General features: G+C 38.9%; 1 long non-coding RNA gene across 1 annotated transcript in view; it reads left to right on the forward strand.

Moving 5' to 3' along the window:
- The window catches only part of LOC137095890 (uncharacterized), a 97,923-nt gene extending 70,509 nt beyond the window's left edge, over positions 1–27,414 (forward strand). The window contains exons 2-3 of the long non-coding RNA XR_010909038.1: positions 24,319–24,382; positions 26,419–27,414. This is a non-coding gene — a long non-coding RNA (uncharacterized lncRNA). The remainder of the gene's footprint in view (positions 1–24,318; positions 24,383–26,418) is intronic.
- Positions 27,415–27,731: the final 317 nt, after the last annotated feature.

Below are 27,731 nucleotides of genomic sequence, written 5' to 3' on the forward strand. Positions count from 1 at the left end.
TCACATGGAAGCCATCAGCTGCCACTGAGCTAGGGACTTTCCCCCTCACTCTCATGCTTGCATTCGATTTATTTCTTCGATCCATAATTCATGGCAAGCAAGTGCTTTTTATCCAAATGTTTTGTAGATCTTCCTCTGACCATCTTATATGCCAAGCAACACATAGCCTCAAATACTTGTTAGTTCATTCTCCTGGGAGTTCTATGAACTTGTTATACTTCTTCTCTTCCGAAAGCAAATGTTAACATGGCACAATATCCTATTAAAGAGCACTGAAGATGTAAATAAGCGGGTGTTAGCAGGTGTGGACTTAAATATTTCATTATTCTGTGCAGTGTGGGGTTGTTCTTAAGAACATTATGTGATCTGAAAGGCTGCCAATGCTCCCCCCCCCTAAATGGTAGTTGTGTAAGCAAAGAATTAAAGCACCAGATGCAGATGAAAGGACATTAAAAAGTCTGTTGAAGAGGGCTAGTACCCTGAGAAATGGCTTCTCCACATGTTATTTGGAAGCCTAACAGGGGAACATGCCTCCTACCAGAAATAATATTTTAGAACTGACATGAAAAGAAGATTTTAGAAGAAGATAAGGCAACATCCAAAGGTCAACTCCCAGAAATATGCAAAATCAGTGTACAGAATGAGCAACAGTTGTTATAACAAATCTCACCAAGAAAACTATGTGATAGGTTTGTCTAAGGATCACCATAGGGCAGAAATAACTTGATGGCAGACAGCAAAGACAAATAAATAGATGATTTTGAAATACAGCCACAAGGAACACTCACAACCTTGTCTTACACAATGAAGTTATCAGGATAGTACGCGTTGTTATCTGAAATGCTAATGGAGGAAGCAAGGCTAGTCCAAACCATTTCACCTTCTGAAGTTGAAGAACAAACATCAGGGCCCCCAGCTGAATGTAACTAGCATCTGGAGCCAGATGAGATATTTTGGCACATAATTAAAGAAACCTCTCTAGTACCGGGACTGTGGTGCAGCTGGCTGAGTGTCAGCTGCATTAAGAACACTTCTGACCGAAAGGTCATAAGTTCGAAGCCAGCCCAGGTCAGAGTGAGCTTCCAGCCAATTGTGTAGCTTGTTGTCGACCTCTGCAACCCAAAAGACAGTTGCATCTGTCAAGTAGGAAAATGAGGTACCACCTATGTGTGGGGAGGCTAATTTAACTAATTTACGAGGCCATAAAAAAGACTCCAGCAAAGCACTCCAGCAAAATCATGTGGGGAATGCGGAAGTACTTCATCAGTGTCGCAGATGGACAATGAAAGTGGCAGCTCCCCTGGCGGCCAGAAAAGTGGAATGTTAAATAGCCTCTGACTGTCTGTCTATATGTGTTATGTGTCTTTGGCATTGAATGTTTGCCATATATGTGTACATTGTAATGCGCCCTGAGTCCACTGTGGGGTGAGAAGGGTGCAATATAAATACTGTAAATAAATAATTGTACCCTTTCTGAACTCAATAGTAGAAACACAACGTAAAAAAGTAAATATAAAACCATTTTCTGCCTTCTTTTCTGGTGTGGTGCAGCTGTCTTTCTCTTCCTCAGATTAAGGTTACTTTTAGGAAAGGGAGTGAAATATGGCAGGTAAATGTGGCATGGACCACCTTTCTACTTGTTACTTCTTTTTTCTTCCAGGAAGGTGGTGAAGCTCTTGTTCCCTTAGTTGGATATGCAGGAAATTTCCATCCCCAGCAAAGACTGAAATCTGACTTCCATGTGTAGGAGTCATCTTAGAGACTGCTCTAACCAAATATAGTCATTCTTATTTGTTCTCCTTTCCTATTATTGATTAATTTCTTAGATGCATTTACAGGCAGTCCCCAAATTATAAACATCTGACTTACAAATGACTCATCATTGAGAACAGAGGTGAGACAACAGGAAGTGAGAGAAATCTAAATCTCTCCTGGAAGAGTTATCATGGGGAAAAAGTGTATCCACTGAAGCTTTATCACCAATCCATACTTCCACAACAAGCCAATTTTTTCAAAATCCAATTATTAAAGGGACAGAAAGTGAGGTGAAATATTTTGAACAGAGGCATGGAAAGCAAAAACAAACAAACAAACAAACAAAAACACCAGAGGGCTGTTAACCCTTCTCTATGCTATGCAAAGTTTTCACACATCCCCCCTCTCTACAGATATAGTTATAGATGACTGGAGTTATACTTAAAAATGTAGCTGTTCCAATTTACATACAAATTCACCTTAAGAATAAACTTACAGAACCTATTTTGTTCAATGATTCTGGAGCAGTTCATTATGGAGGCAGTCTGCAATCACTTAGAAAAGAATGCTTTGATTACTAAAAATCAACATGGATTTCTCAAAAACAAGTCATGCCTGACCAATCTTATCTCTTTTTTTGATAGAAGTACAAACTTGGTAGATGCAGGGAACACTTTGGATATACATATCTTGATTTCAGTAAGGCCTTCTACAAAATCCCCCATGACATTGCAAACAAACTAGTCAAATGTGTGCTAGATAATGTTACTGTTAGGTGGATCTATAATTGTTTAAACAACCAAAACCAAGATGAAACAAGTTCCTTTTCATCCTGGAAAGAAGTGACTAATGGAGTGCTGCAGGGTTCAATCCTGGGCCCAGTTCTGTTCTACATCTTTATATTAATGACTTAGATGAAGTTTTAGAAGATATGATTATCAAGTTTGCAGCACCTTAAAGAACTGGGTAGCCTACAGAAGAGAAGAGTGACAGGAGACATGATAGCCATGTATAAATATGTGAAAGGGTGTCATAAGGGAGAGGGAGCAGACTTTTTTTCTGCTGCCCTGGAAACTAGGATTAGGATTAGAATGAGTAGAAATTACAGGAAAGGAGATTCAACTTGAACATTAGGAAGAACTTCCTGACTGTAAGAGCTGGTCAACAGTGGAACTCACTGCCTCAGCTCCTTCCTTGGAGGCTTTTAAACAGAGGCTGGGTGGCCATCTGTTAGGGATACTTTGATTGTGCTTTTTCTGCATGGCTCATGTTGTCACTAGATGGCTCATGTTGTCTCTTCCAACTCTATTTTTCTATTATTCTAAGTAACTTGGGGACTGCCTGTATTTGTTTATTTAAAATACAGTTAAATAACTGGATAAAATTCAGGTTAATTACAATTAAATAAACATAATTAAAAACATTAATTTAGAATGCCTCAAAAAGATGTTACATTAACTCCCATTTGCTGGGCACTGAGTGGTAGGCATCCAGCCAGTCAGTCAGACATAGCTCCATCATGTCCTATTATCTCTTATTTATTATTACATCCTATTTAGATTGTAAGCTTGAAGGCAAAGTAACATTTTGTAAGCTGCTTTGAGAGTCTTGGTGGTGGAAAATGGGTTTATATGTCCTGGAACACCTCCATGAGAGGAGCCCAGGAGCTCTGTGGGTACCCCACCACCTTCTCGTCTCCTCCAGCCTGTCACTTCCCTTCCTGATATAGTATTTTGGAGCTAGAATTTAACAATTCAGGCACCCATGTGAAGCAACGGTGGCAGCATGCTGGCCACGTGTTCCTGCTGACCACTTGACCTCAACACAAAGCAACCTTTGGAGCATGAGGGAGCCACTGCCACTGCTGAGAAGTAAGATGCCACCGAGGGACCCACTGCTGCTGAACCCTCCACTGCACCCACTGCCACCACCAAGGAGGATGATGAGTGACTCCCTGCCGCCACTGAACCTACATAGGTTTCTGCTATTATTATTATTATTATTACAAAGGCTGGATGGCCATCTGTTGGGAGTGCTTTATTGTGTTTTTTCTATATGGGTTTCTGATGTTGTTGTTATAAAAGTTGTAAAAGGTAGCACTGGCAACATGGGGAATTTCCCATGTTGCATATGGAACTATGTGGGGAAGCCAGATGGGAATGCTTTCTCCCATGGGATAAAATAGTGGTGATGTAGGCAACACATGGTGTTGGGTGATGAGTTCCCTTCACCCCCCACTGGATTCCCATGAACCATGGCGAATCTCCCCCTATTGTCTGGATCGGGACCTAGATGTGATTAGGTCCTTAATTTATCAATTTACATAAATATTTATAGCCTACTTTAGCTTTGTACTTCTTTCCATGGGATAAAATTGCCCTGCTCCAAACCGCATATGTTAAAGGAAACTGATGGGGGTGGGCAATGAAACAGGATGATTCCCATCCCACCTGCTTTTCAGCTGGATCCATGAGAGTAACACATTACCACTGGCTTGCGTTCAGAGTTCCCTCTTTTCAGGACATTTCTGCCTCTTTTCAATCAAGGAGGGCTATGCATGATGGCCAGAAGTAGTTTAACATCATGTGATGTGACCTGTATCTCTCCATGATTGAGAAGAGGCTGAAGTATCCTATGACAGAGAAATTTCTTGATGTGATGAGTTCCTAAGATGTCCAGTGACTTTAGGGAGGGGAGTGCAAATGGATGAACATGGTAAGGCTGCACTTACCTACTCCTGGGTTAACTGGACATATGAGCAGGGGGTTGGACCTTGCTACACAACCCAACCTTAGATCATCTTGTCCCACTTCACCCTATAACTATACCTTGAGTATCTGTATTCTTCAGATTTTAAACAAGTTAAAACACTATTATCCAGTATTATGTTTCTGATTTGTTGGACTGCAAGTGTTATTACCCTCAGCCATAATGACCAAGATCCACTAACACTTTTGCCAGAATTAGGATGATGGAAAAGTTGTTCCACAACATCAAAGATGCCAGGCCAAGGAAAAAAACTGGGCTCAATTGAACCTGCTACTAAATGGTCTCCTGCTATAGCAAGGCATGGTGAGATAAAGAAGTATTGGATGCATCATGTGTTCTGGTATCTATCTGTATCTAGTACTGGTCAAAACATAAATGCTTCCTTCAAGAAATGAAAGGCATGGTAATTGTTGTATTAACAATGAGGAATTGATGAACTAGAGCTTTTAAAACTTCATTGTTTGTTAATAAAATATAAGATTGATGGCATATTATTTTGAGAATCTGGGGAATTATACTCCAAAAAGTGACTGCTTGGGTACATCTAAACCATGCAATTAATGCAGTTGGCACCTCTTCAATTATCATGGCTCAATGTTATGGAATCCTGCAATTTATAGTTTGGTCAGAAACTCATACTCTTTGACCAAATACATTTCCAAACAACAATTCTTATGATTGTATAGCATTAATCATAGCAGTTAAGGTGGTCTCAAACTGCATTAATTATACAGAGCAGATCAACACCCTTTGAAGTGTTGATTTAATAGACTAGATAAAGTTTCAATAGCCATTGTTGTTGTTGTTTTTATTATAGAATACAAATTTATCCAAAGCACCATCTTAAATACCTTTCAGTTTATGCTCAGTTCCATCCTCTTGGGAATACAGGGCAGTTAATTATATTCCTTTCATATTTATTTTTAAAAATGCAACATTGGCATTTTTGGCAGGGTAGGTTATATAGTTTGGGAGGGAGAAAGCTCTGCCCTCTGCTTCTTTGCCATTCTTCCACACTTATAGGACTGAAATGCGCTGGAATATGAAAGAGGGGCTAATTGGCAAGTCTATGGAGGCAGAAGGTATGATGAAGTGACCTGCCCTGAAGGCTGTTCTCATAATGAGAGACAGCTGAAAGATTATGCATGTAACCTCTGGTAGAGACTCTCTGGCTCTTTCTCATAAACCAGCAGATGGTAGCAGAGTCTGTGGATCTCAGGAATGGCAAATGTACATTAAGTACTGTAACTGCCCTCATTCATTTGCCATTCATCTTCACTTGTCAGTCTTTTCATAAGTGCTTTCTGTAGTGCTGACCCTGAAATTGCATCATTTAATCTGTAATCGCATATTGCCAACATCTCTCCATTTTTATCGCTTACCAACTGCATTAATTCTGTGGCACTACGGACCACCGGTAGCTTTAGGCAACTCTCAGTGGAAAAGAGATATTCATAAAAACGTAGACACACAGAAAGGGTAGAGGCTGACATGCCTGAGATAAAGGAAGGCATCTTAAAGGAAGGTACAGGTTAGAAAGCTGGGAGGGAGAACTAAAAGGTATTCAGGACCTTGGTTTTCTTTCCCTTTTTTCTTCTCACCCTGAAATGCTGTGCTTTGAATTCTAAATGGCTTATTAGGTTACTATTATTTATAAGAGCTGTCAGGGAGTGCTGTGTCTAGAAAGTACAAGATAAAGGGCAGGCGAGTCCGCTATCTAAACAGAAGTACCTCTCACTGGATACTGGGAAGGCGGCCTAAAGAAATACTTTTGTATAAATGTAGTTCAGGGAAAAACACACTCTCTGCCCTCAGTGCTTTTCTGAAGAGGTATGAGTAGAAAGAATAAACACTTGAATATTTATGCAGCTGAGAATGAGAGCTTGGAATGGTACTTCTTTTCATGGTAACTAACTTGTAGTCCCAAAGTAGCATAAGAAAATAAGAAGAGCCCAGTGGGATTCTATCAAAGATTATCTAATCCAGAATTCTTTTCACCTAATGGCCAACTGAAAAGCTCACAAATTGGAGTGTCTTCTGCAATTCACATGCCACAGATGGGTCTTGGCCAGACAACCACTTCTAATCAATCTATTTTTACCATGTTTGCCCAATTCATTCCATGAATTGAACAAGAAAGAACTAAATTAGGAAGTCTAGATGAGGGCATTTATTTCTAATACTTCTTGATGGATACCCATGATTCTTATAATTATGTGATCTACTTTTGCCAGTTTTCAATAGGCGGGGATTGAGCAAAACCGAAAGTATAGAATTGAATAGTTCATGACAGGGGGCTTATAGACACATTGCATTCAAAGGGTTGCCATAGGTCAAAGTTGACTTGATGACCAATGACAAAAAAAACCCCACCAGTAATGAATGAATGGTAGCTGTTGTACTAAAAACTGACTTTCTGTTGGATTGTGTCCTTAGAATTCAAATAATGTTTTTGAGCATGTTATGACCACCTGTTTCCATTTTAATACAAATAAATATTTCTACATGCCCAGCAGCTATTTGCATAGTGAGCACTGAATTTCTCATAAAAGCTGGCAGGAAGACTTTGTATTTGTTTAAGTACTCTACACGACACAGCTGCATGAACTGTTTCAGGTTCTTTAACCTTGTTTATCACCAATTATAAGGGCCCATAATTTTCTTTTGAAATTTGATCTTGGGATTCTTGACCCTCACTAGGTAATTAAGGCTTTTTAGGGTACATCAATGTAGAATTAATGCAGATTGACGTCATTTTAACTGCCATGGCTCAATGCAATAGAATCATGGGAGCTGCAGTTTTACAAGCCTTATCTGCCAAGAGTGCTAGTAGTTTACCAAACAACATAGTTAATGGGAGCTGTTTCTTAAATAAATAATGACCTGAAACAAAATTCTTACCCATCCCTAAGCACAAATCAAATTAGGGAAACAGACAAACTTTGATCCGTATATTTCATACAGTTGGTATCAATCCTCTTTTGCAATGTTTTATAGAGAGGTAATCACTAGGCATGTGCGATGCTTTAAACAAATGGTTCTAAACGGTGTTTAAAAGTAGGGGGCGCTGGCACTTCATTTCTAAAATTCCTTCTGAATTTTGAGGGTAAAAATTTTGAAACTCTAATGAAACTTACAAATCTTCATAAGTACCTCATTAATGGTGATTGCACATACACATTATGGAAAATATCACTGTCAATGGGGAAACTTCAGAGCCTTCTCTCTCCCTCATTTTTGAGCTATCCTTATTCAACTTGCTACAGTGGTGGAACACATTTACCACTATTGGCACGCCAAATTTCAGAATGTTTGACTTATCCACAGATTTTTGGTGAATTTTCAACATTTTTATAAAAAACATTTTTAGTAATAAAGAAAATGTGTTTCTGGTTTGAAAGTGTTATTTCCCGTTTCATTGTGTGGTCTTTACTTTGAAAGTAGTTGTTCTACTTCAGAAACTTTGTTTGTGTGGCACAAACTGTGTTAAATTGGTAGGGAACAGAAATCATAGTACAGACACAATCAAAGGCCATCTAGACTGACCCCCTTCTTCTGGGCAGAAAGGCACCATCCAAACTGACATCCAATTAATATGCTTCCCCTATTTTGTTGAAGGAGTCCCCAAAGCACCCTTCCAGGTAGGTCATTATTTTTTTACAGCCCAGCACAGAGATTGTTTACAGCAAATTAATTATCCCCCATAAAGTGACAACAGCAATGCCCTTTAATGCCTGTCTATATGACACACAATTAACCACATAACTTCAACTTAGTACTTATTTATACTATTACTTATTTTACTTCTCTTTGCAGATTCAGTCATTACTGACTCTAAACAGCTAGCTGGCTGCCCCCCCACAGTGCCTTGCTTATGGCAATTGGGCCAAAGTAAAGGTTTTTTTTTTTTTAATCAGTTTATGTTCTCTTGGCTTTGCAAAAGGTGCTTATTTCTTGCTTTAGATCTCTTTGCAGATTTAAGCAGTTTATTTTATATTTAGACTAACTATAAATGGAGACTGCTACAGCCAGCTATTTGGGTCCTTCAGCCATCATTTGGCTACTGAGCAGATTTGCATTCTGGGAAATGTAGTTCGTGGCAGGGCCTTTTGCAATCTCTACCATTGGGGGCCTGTCCTTCCCAAACTACAGTTAAGATGGCTGTGATTGGCCACACCCACTGCCTCCCTTCTAGCAGTGCTGACTAAAATGTGGCCAAAAGGTTTTAAAAGTTCCCCTGACTTTGCTTTATCTTCTGTTGGCTTTACCAAAGGTGCTTAATCATTATGATAATTAAACCGACCTTGGGAGACCTCCTAACATTCCGAAATTTCCAAAAAAGATAAGTGATTCAAATTCTAACCCCCCCCCCACCTTTCCTGTATGCCTATGAACTCACCTTCGTATGTTCAAATTTGTGTGCCCAAATCCGAATTCCAATCTAATCCAAAATTTTGCACACCCATAGTAATCATGCTAGAAAAAATTCTGTAGAGAGCAATATTCTACCCCAAAGTGCAATCCATACATCTTCTCTAAGAGGATTCAAATGAAAATGGATTATTGGCAGATAATGGTTGCAGTGATAAATCCAATGCGGAACCCAATGGACAATAAGTAACTGTACAGATGTGGAACTGGTTGGTTTTCAAACTGTAGTCTACTTCAGTTTATTTTTTGTGGCTGCTGTATTCTACGTATGACAATGAATTTCTCTGTATTTGAACAATACAAAGATAAAAAAAGAATAAATCCTGAAATTGTAGAATTTTGAATTCTAAAGGATGCTTAGTACAAATTTTCAACACTAGCAGTGTTTTGGGAACATTTGAAAACAAATGCCAACACGTATTATGTGGATCCCTTCTACTAACATTTTAATGAAAATATTATTATATAATAATTCAGTCATGAGTAGTTTCTGTTTTCTGGCTATGTGTTTTGGGTGATAAGAGTTTCTCCCTGAAGCAGGGAATCATGGCTGATGGATAAACCATAATATAAAATATGAATTTTTGCAACAACATGAAAAGAAACTCCAAAGTGAATTCTGGTTCTAGTAAGGATGACTGTCTACATATCCAAGGGGATGGATGAGTAAAAGAATATTGCACATTTGAAATAGGCCAGAAAAGTTCAAACAATACTATACATTTAGAATATGGCAGAACATCAAATCAAAAGACTTTTCACTTTGAATGTTGAAATTGAACTTTCAAGAGATTTTGTTTTAAAAAGTACATTTAATATTCTAAATCTAATGCCATTCAGAACTGCAAATGTGGAGAACAAGCAAACATGAGTTAAATGAGAATTGCTTCAGGTTTTTACATCAGCACTAGCTCTTGGGAATGGATGATGCGTTGAAATGGAGCTGTTGACCCAGAGCTCTGTTAATGGAAAGCCCATGTGCACAGTAGTTGATCATCATCCATATTTACTGAAATTTTGCACGTCATGATGAATGAACTATGCACATTTCTGGTCAGTTCACGTGTTTTCCAAGAGGACTTGAAGAATGCACATGATTCTGCTACATGTTGCACATGGTATACTATATGTGTGGTTCTCACAAGGCCTTGGGGAATGTGCATATTTCAAAAGACTCATTTTCTCTAGGCACAATGCATAATCTCCATTAGATTTTACACATATTTTAACAGCATTCTAGAAAAATTAATGGAGATGATTTCTCATGAAGATTCTGAGAAATAGGCAGGAACAAGTACAAAAACCTTTTAAAAATATGCTCATTTTCCCCCCAAATGTGACAACAGATATAATTGAATAAGATACATGCACAAAACTGTTCTCTTCATAGACAAATGGTACAGCTTTGTGTAAGAACTGACAGTATATCCTTGGACTGTAGGTGGTAGTATGCATCCATTGTGCATTGCTATATTGGCCCATTTCTCTTAAAAATAGGTAGCACAGCAGCAGCACAATCAGCAAGAAATGTATTTTCTTTGAGGAAAGAACTGTAGGGTTTGTTTTCAAATCCCATGTTTACATTATATTATCTCATGTTATCATTTAGGTGTTCTCTGATTGTGTTTAATAGAACAGGATCACTCCTGGAATAATTTAATAGCATTGCTAGTTCCCGCTCCCCATGAAAAAAAAAGAGTGATATAAAAACAGCCCACTCCCACCCTGGCACTTTTAAAACAAACATTATGTTGTTGTTGTAATTGCTGTTGTTGTAGCAGTATACACTCTACTTCATCAATTGAGTCAGAAAATAGTTAAACTGTTGGAATTCTATATAGAAACATGAAGTCAGAGAAGAAGGAAATACCTGGGCATCTTAATAAATAATATTTCCCAGTAAATTTCCCTCTGAGGCTGAATCTCTCTGAGGCCCTATAATCTAGTTTCAGAATGTGGGTTATCTGCATTGATCTGAATTTTAGGGCAGTGTAGATTGAAAACTCACTAGAAAACTCACTGAATCTATTAGAATTTCCCTCAATGTAAACATATTTTGGGCTGGGTTTTCTGAATCACTGGGGATCACAAGTCTTAAAAAGCTAAATGAAAGGTGTGCATCATTCTCCTGCCACCCTGATTCATAAAATCAGGATGGCAAGGGAAAAGCAATAACGGAGTGCTTTGCATAAAGATGGCCCAGTTTTAGTTTTCTTCATTTTTGGGTAAACCTGGGAAAACTCCTCAAGATATTCTGTCAAGAGATTACCAGTCAAGTATAGTGGATCATTGATCTGACCCAGAAGAAGACATGTTCCTGTAATGAATGACCTATGGCTTTGTCTTCTGTGACTTTCTTAACACAAAGTCTTCAATTACAATTCTATGCACTAGGGCTGGGCGGTTTCGTTTTGTTAATTCGTAATTCGTTAATAATTCGTTAATTTTTTCAATTACAAAACGATAACGAACCATTCTGGAGCAATTATTAAAAAAAACGAATTTTCAAAAACGTTTTGTAAATGCTTCGTATTTCGATATTGTATTCGTTTTGTTATTGTTTTGAGGTCGTTTCGTTATTATTTCCGCATGTCTGGGCCAGTTTTATGGTTTAATTAGTGAAAAAAAATTATAATATCACACCAACAGTCAACAACAGAGGGAGAGGGAAGCTTATGAAGGTTTTGGAGGTTTTTTAGTGTATTTCGCGGTCGCGTCCGCCATTAACGAATCGATTAGTTATTGTTTCGGAAATCGATTAGTTAATTTTTTACCATTTACGAAATTTCGTAAATATCGAACTTTTTAAAAGGAAAATTTTGTAATTATTTTAAATATCGAAACAAAAAAAAAACCCAAATACAAATCGATTTTAGAAACAAATTTTTCTGTTGTTACCCAGGCCTACTATGCACCATAGCATTTCCCATGTAACTGCCTTGCAACAACCTTTGCTTACTATGTTGTGAATCTAAGGTCTTGCTGAGAGCTTAATTTGAGGCCAGTCTGGAGCATTATGCCCTTTGTGGCACCCTGTCACTGTACCGCTAGGCCAAGACCTCATTGGTCCTACTGGGCCATGCTCTTGTCATGCATGTTGCTGCTGCCACTCATTGCTAGCCACAGAATTTCCTGCAAGTACCTTGCTGCCATAGTCATGTCTGCTGAGGTCATAAGAGAGTGTCCACTCAATCAACAAGGAGAGGGTAGATTTCACAGGGAGCTTTGTGGCTGGTCACTTGCAGCAGCAGTGGAATGAGGATGAACTACCCCCTTCCCTGTGCTGATCAGCACAAGGAAATGTTGATAGAGATTGTGTCCATTTGGACAACAGATCAGGCTGAAATGGACCTAATCCACTGTCCAGGTGGCCTTGGGGTCCATGGATACTGTGGAAGTTTGCAAACTCCAGATTATCCCCCTGGTTGCTTAATGCAGAACAAATTCAAGTTAAGGTCTTACCGGAAATACCTATGGGTTGTGAAGACTGACAGCACTGGATTTGGAGTGAGTATGATTTTCCCCCCAGGTAGACATCTTTCATCAGATGGGCATTTGTTCCAATAGAGTGCCTGGTCAAACTTTATACTGGATAGAACATTGCTATTAAAATCTACCTTTGGATTTCTACAATATTGAAAATACATGACAACTGATGGTATGGTGCTAGAAGTGGGGAAAATCAACCTGGTCCATGTTTTTTCTTCTTCTGTACATTAATCTGAACTATCCAATATGTTCAATTTGTTTGGCTAGCTCCATTAAAGCCTGAAGTAGTTTCCATGTCCCATGGAAATTAGAAGCTGCAGGCACCGACAAAGTGGTGAAATGCATCACTTTTTGCCCCCCTCCCCCACCTTCCCATGTTTCTTGTGTTCAATTTTGTGGGTGGCTGTTTCTCAGCTCAAACTATAATAAATGTGAAATGTGATTGATCAATACTACAAATGGGTGATTAGTGTTCAGTGGGTACCAAACATTAGAGTATGAATTCTTTCTGACTCGGTGTAGCTGAAGAAAGGCAAAGAAAACAAGAAAATAAATTGTCTGGACTAATGAAATCAGATTAATTTTTTCAAAGTCCAGTGGAACATAGAGAACAAGGCTTACAAAGCAAGAAAGTTACTTGATCAAGTCTTTCAAAAACCCAAGAAACAGAGAGGACTTTGACATCTATGCTAGAGTGCTGGGTAGTATTTTATATTCATTATTATTTATGCTCCCTCCCCCTTTTATTTTATTTTAATGCTTTAATTTAATTTTGATTTTACCATTGCTAATGGCCTAGAATGCCCTATTTTGAAACCAAGGCAAGGAAATAGTTGAATAGAAAAAAAAATCCTTTAGATATTTCTCCAGGGGGGAAGGGTGGGGGGGGGGGGATTTTGAGTCGCAGAACAATAAACAATCAAACACTGAATTATTTTTCAGCAGAAACAAAATAAATCCTGGATATGAATTTCAATACAAATTCTTCCAAGTTATGTATTTTGTTTGGGAACTGACATGTTCATATCTTTTCTAACAAGACAAGGCTACACAAACCTTTCATCTAATTCAGTAGTTCCTATTCTCTGGTCCAACAGGTCACTGCTTCTTAAACTGTGGGTCCTGATCCCAAATTGGGTCCCTTTAACTCAATTTTGGAGTCCTGAATAACTTAGCAATAGTAAACTTGTTGGTAACAAAGTTAGTGTTTACAGAGGATTCTGCAGAAAAGAAATGCTTCAGCTGTATTTCATCCAAAGGAGATACTAGTCTATTTAGCAAATCTCGCAAATGCTGCTTTATAAACAGTATTTTGAAATTTTATACCTATCATATATATCTATATACCTGGGGTTAGGTAAAAATTATTTGGGCAGAAAGGGGTCACAAGTGGAAAAAGTTTAAGTAGGTCTGCTCTAGACTTTTGAGACTTCAACTTCCAGAATGCCCAGTCCACCTGGCGAATTGTCATGAATTCTAGAAACTGAAATCCAAAACACCTGGAAGATCAAAGACATCTGCCTTATAGGAACTGTTAGATGGATGGTCTCTAAGTGAATGCCATTGTCACATGTGCTTTGTGTGATATGTAAAGTAGAATGGACATGGGATGCAAGGAATATCCAAAGGAAGTGTAAACTGCTTTGGGTCAATATTTCCCCTTTGTAGGGTGCAGTCAATGGAAATCCCTGCTCATCTGCAGTAAGCTTTCTCCCTAGTTGCCACACAGGTTTTCCCAATTCTCCCCAGCGAAATCAGATCAGCACCCTCCCTCCTTTCTTTCAGAAGAAAACTGAAGACGTGGTTTTGGAACCAGGCTTTTGGCAAATGAATATAACGGCTCCTGAACATTGAATCAGACCATATGATTGTTGTAATGGAAAAGGCTTTATGATTGTTTAACTAATGTTGTTTTAACTTATTGTATTGTATGTTTTTATCTTGTTACTAGCTGACCCCTGCCACACGTTGCTGTGGCCCAGTCTGGTGATCTGGAAAATAAAGTAATGAGAAAGTGTTGGCTTCTAATATATGTAATTCCTTTATGCTTGTGAGCAAACAGTATTTCTTGTTGTTTCTTTGTCAGTGTTGATGTGGAGAGTGTCTGGTATGCCTACTCTGGAATATGCAACACATCATAGTCCTTTTTAAGGGTCTCTTTCAAATCTATGATACTATATCTGTGTGTGTGAGAGAGAATCATATCTATCTATCTATCTTTATGACTGGATGGCTCTTTGTCAGGAGGGCTCTGATTACATTTTCTTGCCCTGGTGAAGAGAGTTGGACTGGATGGCCTTAAGTATTTTCTGTTGGTCATGGGGGTTCTGTGTGGGACGTTTGCCCCATTTCTGTCATTTGTGGGTTTCAGAATGCTCTTTAATTGTAGTGAACTATACATCCCAGTAACTACAAATCCCAAATGTCAAGGTCTATTTCCTCCAAACTCCATCTGTGTTCATATTTAGACATATGGAATTTTTGTGTCAAGTTTGGTCCAGATCCATCATTGTTTGAGTCCACAGTGCTCTCTGGATGTATGAACTACAACTCCCAAACTCAAGGTTAATGCCCACCAAACCCTTCCAGTGTGTTCTGTTGGTCATGGAAGTCCTGTATCCCATGTTTGGTTGAATTCCATCATTGGTGGAGTTCAGAATGCTCTTTGATTGTAGGTGAACTATAAATCCCAGTAAGTACAAATCCTAAATGTCAAGGTCTATTTCCCTTAAACTCCATCTGTGTTCATATTTGGGCATATGGAATATTCGTGCCAAGTTTGGTCCAGATCCATCATTGTTTGAGTCCACAGTGCTCTTTGGATGTGGGTGAACTATAATTCCCAAATGTCCACCAAACCTTTCCAGTTTTTTTCTGTTGGTCATGGGAGTCCTGTGTGCAAAGTCTGGCCCAATTCCATCATTGGTGGAGTTCAGAATGCTCTTTGACTGTAGATAAACTATAAATCCCAGCAACGACAATTCCCAAATGACAAAATCAATTTTTTTGAGTGGAGGACATAAATTGGACTGTTAGGTGTCTTGTGTCCAAATTTGGTGTCAATTCCCCCAGTGGTTTTTGAGTTCTGATGGTAGCACGAACTAACATTACATTTTTATTTATATAGATTATAATTGTAATTACTATGGCATCGAATCGTTGCCATTGTTAGCCACTCTGAGTCCCCCTGCGGGGGTGAGAAGAGTGGGGTAAAAATGTTGTAAATAAAATAAAATAAATAAATAATTATAAAAGAATACTGGGTTGTAGTAAAGGAAGTGTAGCCTTTAAAAGCACCAAATTCCATTTCCATTTGGATTTTGTATAAAATTTCATGTTCTCTTTCCAAATTCACTTTCCAAGTTATCATATACTCCAGGTGCATGGGAGAGCTTCCTTTGGTTAGCATTTTCTGAATTACAGTGCTATATTTGCTGAAGATCACGCTGTAAATGTCAGGAAAACAGTGTTGCAAAGAATGCAAGGGCTCCATGGCCCTATTTTTATCCTGGAAATTCTGTCAACAGTAAAAAAACCTCTTTCTTTGTATCTTTTGTGTTTGGTGTGTGTGTGTGTGTGTTAAAATGTATATAATTTCATGCTTCAAAAAAGTAGTTATGTTAGATCTGCTCAAGGCAAACACATATTGTTTGAGGCTATCAGGTATCAGAAAAATCATCATGATCACCACTAGTTTTCATTCTTTTAAAAATAAAATTAGTAGATAACTTTTTGCTTAAGCAGTAATTTTGACCTCACTCTTAGTCTTTTGGTATATTTTGAAAAGGTTTGACCATTTTATCACATGGGGCTTGTGCTATGATGCTTCCAAAATGGAGCTCACCGGAGCCCATCACATGATACAGGGCTACTTCCGGCTGAGCTCTGTCCTGGGAGTGTTGTAGGATGTAGCCTAACCCTCGTGTGATTAAATGGTCATAATTTATCAAAGCTGTCCTGGCTCCATCCTGGAAGTATCATAGGATAGAGCCCTGAGAACACAGGTGCCAGTCGTGTTCTCGTTAGGTAAGCCAAGGATAGCATGGGGAAACCAAGCAGTGACGGTTTACCCCATGTGATGGAGAAGGGGGCTATGTGGGGCACTTAACACCATTTTTGCCTGCTGCCTGACAGATTTCTCCCCTGACCCTTGAGTTAATGGCCTCAATGTGATCAGAACTCTTGACCACCCTTCTGTGTTAAATTAGCAAAAACAAAGTCAAGAACTTCTTTCAGACAAATGGATGTTCAGAAACAGGAGAGACTCATTGAGTTAATGATTCATTATGTTAAATTGTATGCATGTGTACTACTCTACACCTCTACTGAAAGTTCAGGATCTTTGGAGGGGTTAACCATGAATAAACCTGGATTTCCAGGTTTATTTTTGGTTAATGTGCATTATCTTGAGGCATTGTTTATTTTAGTGCTGTGTAGATGGGGCCTCATTTGGTTTCTGTTTGTATGAAGAAAAACAAAGAAGATCTCTACATGGTGCAGAAACATGCAAAGTACAGCACCCCGACTGATCTTTTCGCAGCTCTAATTCCTCTGAGATTTCACTTTCAAGCTTCTCTTTCTAGCCTTTATGTCTAGCATTTTACTTGAATTTTTTTAAAAATAGGTCCTGCTTGTCCTATTAACTTTCTTTCAGTCTGCTAATTGGCAGTTTGAGTATAATTTGAGGATCTTTATGAAATTACATTTCAAAGATGGATTTTGGTAGAAAAGAAAGTGTTACAGGTTCCAAAGAACTCCCATGCAGTTTATTAATATAGAAGGGGGGTCCACAATATTATTCAGTCCCCAAAAAGACACATAAGGGGTTCAGATCTGAACACACACCAGTTAGGAGGATGTTGCTGCTATGATTCTTTTTTGAAACAAGAACAGCAGTAATATGAAATGGTGATATTATTCATTACATTTCAAGCAAGTAGGTAGAGTGGAGTGGAGTGAGAAGGGGAGGGGAGAGAAAAGTGGAAGGGGGAGAACAGAAGAGCATATGCAAAAATGATGAGTGAGAGTTTGTGGAAAGCAAAACAAAACTCTGCTGCCCAATAAATGGTATGTTTTATCATTTGGTATTTATCACAGAAAAGCAACACAAATGAAATGCCCTGACCTTTTCACTGGAAGAAGCAAAACTCTGACAGCAGTTAATAGTTACAGCTAACAGTTGTGCAATTTAAAGTCTGCTATATAATGTTCAGGGCTGCTGCAAGAAATTGGAAGGCTTTTTGCAGGAGGTTTTCTTCTTTTCTTTTTGTGGCAGAACCCAGTGTTCTCTGTTTCGTAATGGAATGGATTAGGGATGTGCAAAGCTTTGGAGCTCCATTTTGTAATTTGGTGATTCAGATGATTTGTAAATAAAAATCTCTCAATTACTAATCTGAAAGGTCCTCTCTAAACCATTTATGAATCCAAACACAAACCTCCAAAACTTTCAGAGAGATTTATAAAGATTGTTGTTCCAGAGCTTTTTTTTCAAGGTCACATTCTGTCGCCTGTAATTGTCTAAGGTGGAAGGGGGCGACGGCTGGGGTGGGAGGGGGACCTCTGTAGCAGAGTATTCAAAAGGACTGACCCTACACTACATTTCCCAGAATTCTGCTCGCACCAGAAGAATGGGGCTACCTTCATTAAAGCTGCAATGTATGTTAATCACATGTTTAAATTGGAAAAAATCTTTAAAATCAATGGCTAGACTAATTGCTCTGAAAATTAGCAGGCTTGCTGCTCTACCCACCTTGTCTCACTGTAATACAATTTGAGGAGATATCTTTTTGAGTTTTTAAAAATAATTTTTAATTGAAACAACTTTTAAAAATTCCTAAAAATCAGTAATTGAACAAATCTTTCTGAATCTTTGAAAGATTGATGCTCTGCTTATGTTGTCACATTGTGCAGTAATTCAAGGGGATACTTCTTGTAGTTTTTTTTAAAAAAAATTAAAAACATTTTTAAAATTCTAAACATTTGCAGAGAATCAAAACATTTTGAAACTTGGCAGACATAATGTATAAGTGTGCCAATTTAATCCTGATAGCCACAAAAATGAGAGGGAAATTCACTTCGAAATTTTCCCCATTGCCGCTAATGGAACAAATCTTAATGAAGCAGTTACGAAGCTTTGGAGATTCAAATTATGAATCCAAATGGGATCCCTCTAAATCTTTACAAATCAAAGCAGGGTTCATCCAAATCTCTGAAATGAATTACTAATTGGATTTCAGCTATTTAGCACACCTCTGGAATGGACATGTCAGAAGTGGAACAGCAATGCAAATACCTCTGCATCTATCCCAAATTGGTGGAGGGCATTAGATAACCCATGGCAGAAGCTCTGTTACATTAGTGTATTTCCAGTCACATGGCACTAGGTGCTGTATTTCTTTCATTCTCATTGTATTGCTGTTTTGTTTTTCTATTTGCTCATATTTATGTGTAAATTGGGATCCAATTGTACACAGAAACTAAGATAGATTTCCAAACATTTTAATGTTCAAATCAATTTGAAATCAGAATTATGAAGAACTAATCTCAATATCTTGTTAAAATGATGAAGTCAATGACCTAGAAAAGTAACTTTTTGTTCAGTTTTGGCATTTTTTTTTTAAAAAGCCTTCTCCTACACCTAAAATAAGGCCTGCCAAAACATGGTAAAATTATTCCAGGCCTGCTAGATGGGGCACTGAGGGACAAAAACATTTATTCTGGGGTCCCATCATTGTTCTGTTTTTCAGTTGGACTAATGGGCACAAGAATGGTACTTGTATATAGATGATTGTGTGATGCTGTGAACTGAGCTCGATGGCTCTTCCAATTTGTTGATTCTGTGGTGCCTGGCACATTCATTTAAGTCAGGTTATGTGTTGCTGGTTTCCCACAACACATAGCCTTATTTAAATGAACGTGTACTAATAAACTTGCTGTGATCCCATGGTTTTATTCTAGCTAGGATTAGGAAGTGAGATTTAATCCCCAGCTTTCATCTCTGCTGCCTTCAGACTCTAGAGTATCACTTCTTCCTGGTTGATTGGTCCAAATAGCCTACCAGCTGGTAGCATTTCTGCTGAGGGTTACCATTTCCCCATGGCAGCTGTTGCAGTTACTGCAGATGCACAAATCCTAATTTCTGCCTAAAAGGCCATTCCCTCCTTTCCCTATTCTCCTCAGAGGAACCCCTTTTTCTCCCTCAGTGATTGCAAAGCAGAAAAAGAAGAGGGGGAAGAACAGTATACAGCATGCTGAAGTAGGCATCATTTTAAAGAGACCAGAGCTACTACTCCTTTCCTCACTCAAAATAAAAAATTCTCCTCGACCATGAAATATGATTTGCCACTTTAAATCACACATGTGGTTGTTGATGTTTTGTTGTTCTTTACCTTGAAGTTATTTCCAACTTCCTGTGATCTTAATGCATAACTTTTGTTCCTCCCCATATAAGCAACTTTACACATTCTATTAAGAAATCACATGGATCCACTGAAATTTCACCACCAATATAATGGTGGTGGTGGGAAGAACAGTTATAATCAGTTATAATCAGAGTGCCAGGATACTGAGAGCTTTGATTTCTAACACCAGAAAAAACATGGCTGGGCTAACTGGTTGAAGAGTGGAGCTGTTAGTCCAGTTTTGGCATGGTGACAGGCAGAAAGGTGAAAGGTTTTGTCCAGAACCATTAGCATGATTTGTGTGTCTCTAGAGAGCAGAATTCATCTGGCTAAACAAATTAAGTCAAGAAGAAGTGTAGATCTTTGCAAACTCCAAAAACAGCTGGAGATTGAAGATGAAACACACATGCGCAATCAAGCAGCTGTTTCCAGCTAGATTGCCCATCATCCAAACAATATCTTCCCTTTAAGACCATTTAAAACCCTTGGGAACTAGGATTTTATATAAGAGAACTTTTTTTGGTGAACTTCAAAAGAGAACATCAGGAGAGACTGTAAAAGAAACAATGAATGAAATAACCAACTTCTAAAAATTGGCAAATTATTGGGGATTGAGGATTGAGGACTATTACCCTATGATGGAGGAAAGTAATAATAATAATAATAATAATAATAATAATAATAATAATACTTTACTTATACTCCACCTCCATCTCCCCAAGGGATTCAGAGCGGCTTACATGAGGCCAAGCCCAACAACACATCAATAAACAAGAAAGCAATAAACAAAAAATAACAATACAGTTAAATAAATCACATATAAACATTAACATGCAAGGATTTAAAAACCTATGGCCGGGCCAGATGTAATCACATTTCTGCTGAGGGTAAACTCTGAGGGCATGAACAAAGAAACAACAAGGGCATGAACAAGGGCATGAACAAGATAGGATATATCTAATAGGAAGGTTTTAAAGAAGTGAGGAGAGCGCAATCCAAGCGGATAGTTAAAGTGCATTTGAGGACATTTTGCTGGGAATTATTTCCTTTTTCCGGGAAGGCACACTGGAACAGCCACGTTTTCAGGCTCCTCCTAAAGACTGCCAATGCTGGGGCATGCCTGATATCCCTGGGAAGTGAGTTCCAGAGTTGGGGGGCCACCACTGAGAAGGCCCCCTCTCTCGTCCCCACCAATCGCACCTGCAAAGGAGGCGGGAGCAAGAGCAGGGCCTCTCCAGATGAATGAAGAGACCATGTGGGTTTGTACACAGAAATGCAGTCACGCAGGTAGGCGGTTCCCAAACTGTTCAGGGCTTTGTAGGTTAGAACCTGCACCTTGAATTGGGACTAGAAAATGAATGGCAGCCAGTGTAGCTCCTTAAACAGGGGGGTTGACTGCTCCTTGTAAGTCGCAGCAGTTAGTAACCTGGCTTCACGAGGAATGGTCACAGCTGTCACACTAGTCTTAATTGTGCGAAAGCCCTCCCAGCCACCGCTGATGCCTGAGCTTCAAGTGTAAGTGATGAGTCCAGGAGGACACCCAAGCTGCGGACCTGTGACTTCAAGGGGAGTGCAACCCCATCCAGCACAGGTTGCCACCCTGTACCCCAATCCGGCTTACAATCGACCAGGAAGACCTCTGTCTTGTCAGGATTTATCCTCAGCTTATTCATCCTCATCCAGACAGCCACAGTGGCCAGGCACTCGTTCAGTACCCGAAGGGCTTCCTTGGAGTTAGGTGGAAAAGAGTAGTAGAGTTGGGTGTCATCTGCGTAGAGATGGCACCCAACTCCAAAACTCTGGATGACCTCTCCCAGCGGTTTAATGTAGACATTAAAAAGCATGGGGGACAAAAGTATCATTTTAAATTTTTATTTCCAAATTTATAGATAGAAATTTAAACTCAACAATAATTATTTGTAATTAGTGGGAATAAAGTAAACCAGTTTGATTAAAGTGAAAATATGGATGGAATCACTTTCTTTAGAATGACCTTGACTGCAGTCAAAACAACTCAGGTTGTTTACAATAACAATTTCTGGGAGTATTGCCAAAATACAGGAATTTACTTATAAAAGACATTTAATTGAAAACTTGTTGAAATGCGACATCCAGTGACAAAAAAAACCTCAAAATAAATAAGACACCTGTATTTTGACAATAAACTTGCTGAAAATGAGGAAACATATTAGATGGATGGAAATAATGAAACAAATAGAAATACTGAATGAAATGATCAATAATTTAATTCACCAAAAAAGAAAGAAAAGAATGGATCCCTGGCAAAAAAAATCAAAACACAAAATATGCAGAGGGAACAAGGAAAATTATAAATTAAGTTGGGAGATATTGGGAGTCTAAAGAAGATCTCAAATCAAATCTCCACTTCCTATTGGCAAAGAGGATTCTGCTGGTGCATGTTCTCCCCTCCAACCACTGCCGGCCTGGTAGAAGATGCCTATTTTAAGGTTCTCTTATGGTGTAATCTCAGATAAAGTAACCTCTGGCACCTACCCCACAGTGTCCCACCACCTGCTACCTTTCCCTTGTTTGGAGAGCTGATTAATTTAAGGGGTGGGCGACCGGCTGGCCAGCTCTCCAGGCCAAAACATGCTGGAAGCAGGCACCTACCCCATAGTATCCCACAACCTGCTACCTTTCCCTTGTTTTGGCAGCTGGTTAACTTAAGGGGTGGATGCTCAGCTGACCGACCGGCTCTCTGGGCCAAGACATGCAAGCAAGCAAGCATCCAACCATAGTCAGTAGCTTCAGTCCCCATCTTCTCCAGTTTCCAGCCTCCTGTCTGCCAGCCAACACACTGCTGCCAGGGTGCTTTCCTGACCTGAAGTCATCCTTCTCCTCTTGTCCCTGAGCCCCTCCATTGACCTTTATAGGGCTGCCGCCACCTTGCCTTTCTGAATCAGTGAAGCTAATGACCTGCTCTGAACTGCTAAAAGACTTCAAATATTAATACTGCTCCAAAACATTTGGTGTTTTTTCCAAACCTGTTGAGATTTCCCACAATATATTTAATTTTTTTCCCAGTGAATCATACTGGAGTGTTTTTTCTAATAAGGGGACAGACTGCTTGCTTGTTGATGGTGGCTGGCCTTTCCAGTATGTTACAAGAACAAGAAATGCAAGAACTTTGGAAGAATTTGCTTTTTTTATCAGTAAAGAAACTGTAATCGTGGGCTGTGTGATGTGGAACTCTGCATCTTTGACAGTTTGGCAGATGGCTGGAAGGAATGTTGCTCCTGCTGCTTCTCCTGGAGAAGTTACACGGCAGGACCAGCAGAGATACCTTTTTGGTAATGTTTTAAGTGGTAGATGTGTCCTCCAAGTGTGACCATTTTCATCCCTGTAGCCCTAAAAAATGACAGGAAGTAGAGCCCAGGAAGTTCCTCATTTCTGCCAATAGGTCAGATCTTCCCGCATTTTCAGCTGCGAACTAAAAACTGCTTTGTGGAAGGTTGTGAAAATGGATCTGCGGGTCCACCGAAATTCAGATTCCAAAAACGGGTTGCATTTCAGCTGGACTACACAACCCTACTAAACACTAATGCTGCATCTTGAAAGAGCAATTATTCTGGTGCTGATCTAGAACCTCTAAATTAACCTGGTGGCTTCACAGTGGCTGCACAGGAACTGACACAGTTGATTACATGTTATCACTCAATAGTTTTCTCTGTTGCTAACCCCACAAAACAAAATTTAAACTCAACATAGACATCTCCCAGTGCAAGAGATCAACCAAGCATTTTATTTTGTTTTGGTGGTGTTTTGTTTTTTGCAAGTGCTTTCCATAGGTATTTTATCATATGGAAAAAACTGAATTCTGTGAATTTCAGAGGGTTTTTTATTGAACAAAGGACATGGTAAAAAGAAAAGACTGTCATGACCAAGCATATGGCTTAGTTCATAAAATTCATCTTTGGCTTTGTCCACACAACGACTGCAATGAGTTCACGTGATGTGTGGCTGGATTCACAGTAGAAACACTGCAACCAGCTGTCAACTTGTCAGAAGTGGAAACGGGATTTACTCTGGAGCTCCCAGAAAGCTAAAGAGTGATTTGGTGTTTTGGAGGTGTGGACTGATCCAGTGTCCACAAATTCAACAGACTCTCTGCTGTGTTGCTGGCTACAGGCAGTTCCCTCACAGGCTTGTTGGCAATGTTACTTCTGATAAGGTTAGAGCAGGGTTCCCAGCCATGTGACTCAGAAAAATGATGGAACAAACAAGCCTCTACAAGGAAGTTGCTTGTGGCTGGAAACACAGCAGTATTGACAATGCCAATGTTCATTGGTCCACCCAACTGTCTAGATGGCAAAAGTGTTCTAGGGTACCACTGGATTTCACTGGGGCAGCTCCAGAGCAGTTAAATTTGGAATATGTTGAATGTGTAGATCCAGCCTTTGAAATGTTCAAGAATGTTTCTGGTGTTAAATTTCTGCCTCCTTTCTTTTTCCAGATAGCATTCTCATCTTGAAGAAAAATGAAAAATGTGCAATCACAGCTTGGCCACACTAGCTTCTGTAAGTTCTTGGTACAATTTGGTCTTGCTTATTTTGGGTAAAGCTCTGACTATGTTGAATCACTGAAAATAGGAGCCCCTGGTGGTGCAGTGGGTTAAACGCTTGTGCCAGCAGGACTCAAGACCGACAGGTTGTAGGTTCTAATCCGGGGAGAGCACGGATGAGCTCCCTCTCTCAGCTCCAGCTCCCCATCCAGGGACATGAGAGAAGCCTTCCATAAGGATGGTAAAACATTAAAACATCTGGGCATCCCCTGGGCAACGTCCTTGCAGACAGTGAATTCTCTCACACCAGAAGCGACTTACAGTTTCTCAAGTTGCTTCTGATATGAAAAAAACATCACTAAAAATAAAATAGTCTTAAAAACACATTACATTAATCAGTAAATAGACCTAAACCACTATATATTCTCTATGATTTTTTTCATATACCATACGTCTACAAAGATCCTTAAAGGTTTTAGACTTTTAAGGTGCATTCATATAGTCTTGATAACAGTGAACTTATAAACAGTTGAATCCACGTCTCTCCAAGAAATAAGAGCAGTAAGGAAGGCAGTCAACCTGTAACTCTTTCTTGCTTATTGTTTCTCTCAGAATCAGTATGGTGTAACAACAGTTCTTCAGAGACTTCAGATTAATGGAGGCATCTGCAATTTCATCCACAATGAAGTCAAGAAGGCATTTTTGATTTTCAGCTGTCAGTATAAGGAACCTGCTAAATCCCCTCCACCCTGTGTTTCACTTTCTAAAATGCTCCTGGGTTATAAAAGCACCCTGTTAACCTATGGGAAGATATAATGGTGGTTCAGATGTTTATGAAAGAAACATAAAAAAGAAATGTCAAATCTAGCATCATGTCTTGATGTAAGTACTTAGGACTCTAACACCAGTCAGATGGAATCACAAAGCCTGGGGAATGGAAAACCAAACAAAAAAGCCATCACACATTTTGTTACACATGTCTTTTATTCATTAAACCTTCTTTGAGATATCTTTTAAATGTACATACATTCTTGATATAACTGGCTTCTTTGTTATGCTGATTTCTTTTAAAAATGCAAAACTAACAATGCCCACCATTTTTTTCCCTGTAGCTAAGAGTTGATAGTAGCTGTTTCAGGACCTGCACATCTGGTGCCTCATAAAGGGATCTGCCAGAGCTATCAGGAATGTTTAAAACAGTGTTTAGACCAAATACTCACAATCAATTCAGGTGCTGAGAGAGAGAACCCAATTAAAATTAATGGTGGGGCCAAACTTTAGCAGATGTTCAATTATCTCTACTGTCTGTATAGAAGTGATCAAGAGGGCATGCTACTGGTTTAAGATACCCTCAAGCTTTCCGACAGATTTCTTTCTTTGAAGAAATTGGTCAAACTGTAGGTACGTTAGCCCTGCAAAACAGCCTCTTCCTTGCCATTGGTTTATTTTTGGAAGGCCCTAATAAGATGTCTACATGTGTATAAAAATTGATTTTAAAGTTAAAAAACACACTTTGACAAAGGTCAAAATTCCTGCATGAAAAGGCATATGTTACTGCTAGGAGTAAGCTACCGAAATTAAGTAATCTGCCCAATAGATTTCAATGGTTACATTCTGACCGAGTCTCAATGCACCTCATTATAAACCAAGGTTTCCCTCCACACTTTCCACACCATGTTGATGATATGCATGGTACACACATGGTGTACAGATTCAGAATGTATGCTCAAAAAATTAGCTTCATTGAAGTGGATGTGTACTCACAAGGTTCCTTGTCTTGCAGTCCTGGAGTCCATTTTTCTTGTTTGTTTTTAAAATATAAGGTGCATTTTATGACAAATATAACAGCCAGATTTTGTATGTCAGTGATAAAAACATGTTGATTTAATACAAGAGTTAAGTTTGTCTCATGCTGACTCAAAGTTCACAAAGCAAGGCTTTTGAAAGCTGAGGCCTTAATAATATGCCCTACAATCAATAATAATGCTGCACAATACTGCAAATTGTGTTAACTTATAACTTATCTTCTATACAATCACACTTTTCTTTCAGAAAAGGAAGAAGAGGAAGAGGAGGCGGAGGCGGATGAGGAGCTGTTTGGGACCAGCAAAATGGTTCACATTTTCTTGTCTGATATTGCCAGGGAAACAGCAATACCTAAGGTAGCCCAATATTTGAAAAAAATGTATATGAAGGTGCCCTAATTTGAAGAGCTATCCTGTCCAGATCCAGTTTAAAGGTATTTTTCACTAAATCATTGCACGGGTGAAGCAAAGTATTGAAAGTGATCTTCAGCAGTTGGCACCTGAATAGAAGTCTGAACAAACAGGTGAATCATTAAGTTATACTCATCTTTATAATGGTGAGATATACTATAGTTATTTATAAATTATAGCAATTATGTTTAAATATAGATTAGCATAGTGCTACTCAAAGTAGTTGTCCATGTCCTCAGCAAGTTTCCAGGAAATAAAAAAAAACCCCTATAACCAAAGGTCACAAAATTGTGACTGATTCTTGGGACATGATGAAACAATTACTGCAAATGCCACCTCTGGCATCAAAGAGCCCACGAAGCAAATATCATGCAAACATTTTATTTATTCATCTATTTTTAAATGTAATTCCTCCCCCTTTTTTTGAACTATGCATAAGTGGCCACCTTTGGTGAAAATACAAAGCTGTGCTTGTGATTTATAACAAGTTTGAATATTAAATCTTGAAAAGTTTTCATGAAAGTTTTATTATTTTCGTATCAGATTGTATACAGAAACATTCATACCACTAACTCCTCTTTCCTGTGTATCTGAGGGTTAAACTGCATGCTGCATGAAATGAGTAATGTCCATTCTAAAATAAGTTCCTCTACAAAAACTTTTGAAAATACAGGAATCCCCAGTTAGTGTCATGGTCCAGGACTCAGACTTCAAATAAGAGTATGATCTTTCATATTGACTTGTGGAATGAAAATCTCAAACTCACTCAAGGTTCAGTTCTTGTGGGTTTTTTCGGGCTATATGGCCATGTTCTAGAGTCATTTCTCCTGACGTTTCGCCTGCATCTATGGCAGGCTTCCTCAGAGGTCTGCTGGAGCTGGGAAAAAAGGGGTTTATATATCTGTGGACTGACCAAGGGTGAGACAAAAGGCTTTTGTAAGTTGGGCTAGGTGTGAATCTTTTCAACTGACCACCTTGATTAGCATACAATGGGCTGACTGTGCCTGGAGCAAACTCTTAATGAAAGGTGCTTAGATGTCCCTGCCTGTTTTTCTCTCTGCTGTTTTAATTTTAGAATTTTTTAATACTGGTAGCCAGATTTTGTTCATTTTCATGGTTTCTTCCTTTCTGTTGAAATTGTCCACATGT

The sequence above is a fragment of the Anolis sagrei genome, chromosome 1 (genome assembly GCF_037176765.1).
Source record: "Anolis sagrei isolate rAnoSag1 chromosome 1, rAnoSag1.mat, whole genome shotgun sequence".
Taxonomy (NCBI): Eukaryota; Metazoa; Chordata; class Lepidosauria; order Squamata; family Dactyloidae; genus Anolis; species Anolis sagrei.